Source organism: Oncorhynchus kisutch, linkage group LG17 (genome assembly GCF_002021735.2).
Source record: "Oncorhynchus kisutch isolate 150728-3 linkage group LG17, Okis_V2, whole genome shotgun sequence".
Taxonomy (NCBI): domain Eukaryota; kingdom Metazoa; phylum Chordata; class Actinopteri; order Salmoniformes; family Salmonidae; genus Oncorhynchus; species Oncorhynchus kisutch.
The window spans coordinates 20,677,821-20,684,540 of record NC_034190.2 but is presented as its reverse complement, the minus strand read 5'-3'; the positions used below and the strand labels follow the sequence as shown (position 1 = coordinate 20,684,540).

Genomic DNA, 6,720 nt, shown 5'->3' with positions numbered 1-6,720 from the left:
GTTTGAAAACCATTAAAGTCAAACGGAGGATGAGGGATGAATACATTTAATTGCCACACATTACAATTATAATTCACTTTTAGGTTGTTTAAATGTCTTGATAGACACGGGAAACATTTGAAAAGGACAATATGAACAGGTGATACCGATTTTTTTTTTTTTTTTTCATCTAATAAACAGCTGGATTCATTGGTCCACTCTATCCATTGTGGGCAGACATGTGCACTGAAATTGAAGTCATATTTATATTTTAGACATTTAGCAGAAGCTCTTGACCCTCAATGCTCTTGTAAATCACTCTGGATTAGTGCCTTGCTCAAGAGCATATAGACCATTTCCCTTTACAACTCATTGTAAAAACCCATGTAATGAACAGAGCAGTAAAGAGAGACAGTAAGTCGTCGAGTTAATCAACCTCTGGCTCCTCTCCAGTCGTTAGTCATGTTGCTGAGGTTTATGCCGCCTTCTGTTTCTCTGTTGAATTATAAAACAGTACCAGCCCAATCAGTAGGGTTTTCTATTGCATCAGTGTGATTCAAAGCAAAGGGATTCTTGAATGTATAGGCCAATATGGACAGCATTCATTTTCTCCTTGTTTTGATCAGGACCAAAAAGTGTAGGACAAATCACACACAACCATCGGACAAAAAAATACATCTTCAACTTTTTACAAAATGCATTGTATTGGTCATTGTATACATTTTAAACCTAGCCTTACTCACCATAAAACGATTTGGCAAGGTAGTATGTTGCAATTACTACAACAACGACAATTCCAATAACGATGAGAGTTTTAGTTGATACTACCAGCAGACCGAGTTTAAAGGCCCCGAAAACCAATCCTTGACTGTTGAAATGAAGGGAAATGCCCATTAATAATTTAATGACAAGCTCACCATTTGACATTTTCACAGGGTCACAGTGATGAGGGAAATGGTGACAAAGACAATTACACTACTCACAGAACAAAAACCCTCATTTGAGAGTCAGTATGTCTTTTGTAGATAGGTGCTCAGTTCAGACTCCACACAGGTGGTGAATCACTCCACAGAACACTTTCACCTGTTTAACCTAATGATGATAGCCTGAGAGTGGCAGTGTTGCTTAGAATCAAGTGGCCTCGGTTATGAAATAGGCGAAAATCACAGACATGCATGGACGCACTGCACCCTAGTGATAATAATTTAGCTTTCAATTATCTTGTCTCCTCTCCCTTCATTTTAGTTAGCTGGCAATATGATCATTTTAATGATGCCGACATTCCATTGATTAGAGCAACACAGAGCCATATAGTTTGTCCTAAATATAAAGCTCTGTTGCTTTTATCAATGAAATGTTACACCTAATCTAATATGTCCAGTCGTTTCAACAAATTCAATGTTTGAATTAGACTCTCATCACGTGCATAACTTGAAATGAGTACAAAAAACATCTATAACTGCCGTTACACGATGCCGTTTGGGTCAATTCCCATTTCACCTTCCCCCAATGATTCTTTATGATACAAATGAGGAATTTGAATTCTTAGTTCTTGAATTGACTGAAGTGAAATAATATTGATCCGAACCCTGGTGACAAGTACAGTATAACACATATTTGCTACTCACATAACCAAAGCCATCTTGTCTGAGATAATATGTCCCTTCAAGAGCCCAAAGGTGTGTGTTCTGCGTTAATGATCGCTCTGGAAAACACCTACATCGCGACGACATTCACACGGAAACGCCTTAATGCCGCGTTCCAACAACTTGGAACTCAAAACAAAAGATCACGTTAGTGATCTTCGAGTCGGAAAATCATCGCTCTAAACTCAGAGCTCTGCGAGTTTCCAGTACATTTGAACGCTCGGAAGTCTGAGATTTCAGAATCAGTCACTTTCGGTTGTGATGTCACAACTGACTTATAGGAAACTAGGCCCATTTCTTTGAAATGTTTTGTTCACACACACACACACACACACACACACACACACACACACACACACACACACACACACACACACACACACACACACACACCATATGTATGTATAAAGCCCGTTTTACATCAGCAGGTCTCAAAAAGTGCTATACCGAAACCCAGACTAAAACCCCAAAGAGCCAAGCAATGCAGATGTAGAGGCTGCAGAGATTGTTGTCCTTCTGGCGTGTTCTGCCATCTCCCCAGAGGAACTCTGGAGCTCTGTCAGTAACCATTCTTGGTTACCTCCCTGACCAAGGCCCTTCTCCCCCGATTGCTCAGCTTGGCCGTGTGGCCAGCTCTAGGAAGAGTCTTGGTGGTTTCAAATTTCTTCCAGTTAAGAATGATGGAGGTCACTGTGTTCTTGGGGACATACAATTGCTGCACAAATGTTTTGGTACCCTTCCCCAGATATTTATCTCGACACAATCCTGTCTCGGAGCTCTATGGACAATTCCTTCAACCTCATGGCTTTGACATGCACTGTTAACTGTCGGGATGTTATATAGACAGCTGTGTGCCTTTCCAAATCATGTCCAAACAATTCAATATACCACAGGTGAACTTCAATCAATTTGTAAAAACATCTCAGGGATGGTCAATGGAAACAGAATGCACCTGAGCTCAATTTTGAGTCTCAGAGCAAAGGTTTGGAATACTCAAATCAAATCAAAGTTTATTTGTTACGTGTGTCGAATACAACAGTGAAATGCTTACTTACAGGCTCTAACCAATGGTGTGGGAAAAAAGGTGTGTGTGTAAGTAAAGAAAGAAAACAACAGTAAAAAGACATTTGAAAAAAAGAGTAGAAAAGCTATATACAGACACCTGTTAGTCAGGCTTATTGAGGTAGTATGTACATAGTAGGTATCTTTTAAAGTGACTGTGCATATATGATGAACAGAGAGTAGCAGCAGCGTTAAAGAGGGGTTGGGGGGAGGCACACAATGCAAATAGTCAGTGTAGCCGTTTGGTTACCTGTTCAGGAGTCTTATGGCTTGGGGGTAAAAACTGTTGAGAAGCCTTTTTGTCCTAGACTTGGCACTCCGGTACCGCTTGCCATGCGGTAGTAGAGAGAACAGTCTATGACTGGGGTGGCTGGGGTCTTTGACAATTTCTAGGGCCTTCCTCTGACACCACCTGGTGTAGAGGTCCTGGATGGCAGGCAGCTTTTATCCAGTGATGTACTGGGCTGTACGCACTACCCTCGGAAGTGCTTTGTTGTTGGAGGCCGAGCAATTGCCGTACCAGGCAGTGATGCAACCGATGCTCTCAATGTTGTAGCTGTAGAACCTTTTGAGGATCTCGGGACCCATGCCAAATCTTTTTAGTTTCCTGAGAGGGGAGTGGCTTTGTCGTGCCCACTTCGACTGTCTTGGTGTGTTTGGACTTATTTACATGAGGTATTTCTGTGTTTTATTTGTTTAAAAAAATTGCTACAATTTCTAAAAACCTGTTTTTGTTTGTCATTATGGGATATTGTTTGAAGAAAATGTGTTTTAATCGATTTTAGAATAAAGGCTGTAACGCAACACAATGTGGAAAGGGGACAGGGTCTGGATACTTTCCGAATGCTCTGTATGTTGACTTAGTAATGCAGACGGAAGTTGACGATTGAAGTTTGGGGAGGTGTATCTGCCCCAGCCAAATGTTGGTCAATGTTGTTGTTTTCCAACAGGAAGCCCCAAATCAACATAGCTGCCATTGTTTTATTAAAGTTTTCCTTATTAATAAGATCAAAATAAACTTGTCTCTACCACCTGTATCACACACTCACAAAATGAAAACATTTGTACAATTCATTGGTTAGAAAGGTTTCAAATATCACATTCATTTGTATCCACTGTCTTTTAAATCTCAGCAAAGTTGGTTCCTGTTTCAGTCATGGCTTTGGTCACATTCGCGTGGTCAATCAAAAACACCTTAATTGACTATAGCACCTTCCACAATGCAAGCAATGGCCTTTGAGCACATGGATTTTCCGAAGTTCATGCAGTTGATATGTAGGTGCAAATCGGACAATTTTTTTATCCCTATAATGCCACCCACTTTTTAAAAGGCGGTGACCAATGCTGGTAACTAACTGCATGAAACTGATCCGCTGGAACGTGCCCGCTCATGTAGTTTCTTCTTCTCTTCTGTCAGACCCACCAGCACAGCCTGATGGGATAGCTCCGACCCAGCCTGGTCCTCCAAGCACAGCCATACACAGCCGGGGAGCAGAAACATGAGACCACACCTTGACCCCAGTCACCTTATGAATACACACAGTACATATTTTGGATCCACAGTAAGAAACAGCCAAGGAATCTAATCTTCACATTGGACAGGTCCTCATGTGACTGTCATTTTGATGTCATTTAACCCTTGTTACACACACTTGCTGTATGCTTTATTGACCAGTGCTGAAGAGTATACGCAAATCATTGTGTTTTATATGAAACTATCGATCTGTGTACGTGTCCTTTTTTAGTGTGTGTGTGTGTGTGTTCAGAGTTCAATGATGTTGGACGTGATACTCTATTTTACAGGACATTGACATCACACAGATACAGTACTGGATACTGACCAACAAGTATAAAATAATTACAGCACCATACTCTAGCTGAAACATTGGAACTTAATGGTACTAGTGGCTAATTTGGGAGAATATCAGTTGTCATCTTGAGTCTGATGGTGAGTGTTTTAGAGGAAAAGTATTATCGGTTGTTTAGACAGATTATTTCACTGTATCACAATTCCAGTGGGTCAGAAGTTTACATACACTAAGTTGACAGTGCCTTTAAACAGCTTGGAAAATTCCAGAAAATTACGTCATAGCTTTAGAAGCTTCTGATAGGCTAACTGACATAATTTGAGTCAATTGGAGGTGTGGATGTATTTTAAGGCCTACCTTCAAACTCAGTGCCTCTGTGCTTGACATCATGTGAAAATCAGAAGAAATTAGCCAAGACCTCAGAAAAAAATTGTAGACCTCCACAAATCTTGTTCATCCTTGGGAGCAATTTCCAAATGCCTTAAGGTACCACGTTCATCTGTCCAAGCAGTAGTACGCAAGTATAAACCCCATGGGACCACGCAGCCGTCATACCGCTCAGGAAGGAGACGCGTTCTGTCTGCTAGAGATTAACGTACTTTGGTGAAAAAAGTGCAAATCAATCCCAGAACAATAGCAAAAAACCTTGTGAAGATGCTGGAGGAATAGGCTACAAAAGTATCTATATCCACAGTAAAAACGAGTCCTATATCGACATAACCTGAAAGGCCGCTCAGCAAGGAAGAAGCCACTGCTCCAAAACCGCCATAAAAAAAGCCAGACTACAGTTTGCAACTGCACATGGGGACAAAACGCTAATGTCCAAAAAGTAAACTTTTTGAATGTGAGAAATGGTCAGTGGGCAGATGTAGAAAACTGTCATATTGGTTTTCATTTTGTGATACTATTAAAAACTGTATCAACCAAATACTTTAACTTACGAATGATACCCCCTTTATCTGTCAAGTTGTCTATGTGATATGAAAATGGATGAAACTATTTTTGTTAAGATAAGAATGTCATTTTAGGAGTCATAAGAGAACTTCTAATCATGCCCCGCATGAGGTCAGAAGTGTCAGTGTGATGGACTGCCCTTTCCAACTAGAGTGCTTAAAAGGACTAGCTTAAGAATGAACATATTAGACCAGAAAAACGTGGAGCGTTAGCTGTTGGAAATGGAAATGGTTGAAACTCTGAACCTCGAAACGATGTGAAGAAATGAACTCACCTTCCTTTAGACCAGAGAGACGAAGAGCTGGAGCTCATGTCCACAACTAAGGACATTGTGACCTCTGGTGGACAATCAGAGCCTTACGCCCATAAGAGAGCCCACCGAAACAACCTTCCGAGGGGGCTTGGTTCTAACCGAGATAGTCGAACGAAGGCATTCAACATGTAAATACATCCATTATTTTCTTACCCCAAAACAGGTGGTGGTTCATGTGCAAGATATATGATTGTGAAACGAGTTATAGAATGTATCCACGATAAATGTCCCTTTTTCCTCTATTTTCCCCTTCTCCATCTAAGATGTAACAAGCCATCATATCTTGTCAGTCAACTAGGGACCCTTGTCTCATGTAAGTGTGTATTCTGGAATTATTTAGTAAATAAACCAATTTGTGTAGTACTGAATAATGAGCAAGGTTGGGATTCTTGCAGATCCAAGGTCACAACTGTTCAGAATGAGAATTGATATGAGGTAATGATTAATAAGTGACATATCGATAACAAATCTTGTAGAGTTTAATTCGGGAGATGGTAACTCGTTAAACAACTTCTCCCATGGTGCCCCAATTCCTGATGAGTTAATTGTTACATGGTTAATTTAGACGGGAAACAATTAAACATAGTTAGTGGATTAAATAAATAGTCATCAGATTAAATGAAAGTCAAGTCATGACAACTGGTAGAGATGGAAAGTGAAGCACTGCAGGGATAGCAGTCATGGGACCAGAGGTGAAGAGAGAAGTCATCACTGTCAGAGGGGGTGAGCCACCACTGGAGTGTCAAAGGCAAATGTAGTAACCAGGTTGTTGGAGCATGGGGGGGGGCTGCTTTCCTTCACCACAGAGGAAGCCAAGTACATGCATTGTCCAGAGGAAGGAAGAGGGAGTGGAGCAGCAAGCAGAGGCAGTGCGGGATGGATCAGGGCAGACAGAATACAGGCAGGGTGGGATGAACAACCAGAGGTTGCAGTGATAGACACCCTGTGGTCAAGGAGA

The 6,720-nt window shown here is 41.1% G+C and overlaps 2 long non-coding RNA genes across 2 annotated transcripts; one reads left to right on the top strand and one right to left on the bottom strand.

Moving 5' to 3' along the window:
- Positions 1 to 30: 30 nt before the first annotated feature.
- Positions 31 to 1,850, bottom strand: LOC109907296 (uncharacterized). The gene is made up of 3 exons (XR_002257516.2): positions 1,608 to 1,850; positions 723 to 847; positions 31 to 474 (listed from the first exon to the last, which is right to left on the bottom strand). It is a non-coding gene; the product is annotated as an uncharacterized LOC109907296 (long non-coding RNA).
- A 1,352-nt stretch (positions 1,851 to 3,202) lies between these two features.
- On the top strand, positions 3,203 to 4,407 carry LOC116354334 (uncharacterized). Its single transcript, XR_004203557.1, has 2 exons — positions 3,203 to 3,362; positions 4,105 to 4,407. It is a non-coding gene; the product is annotated as an uncharacterized LOC116354334 (long non-coding RNA).
- The last annotated feature ends 2,313 nt before the right edge of the window (positions 4,408 to 6,720 follow it).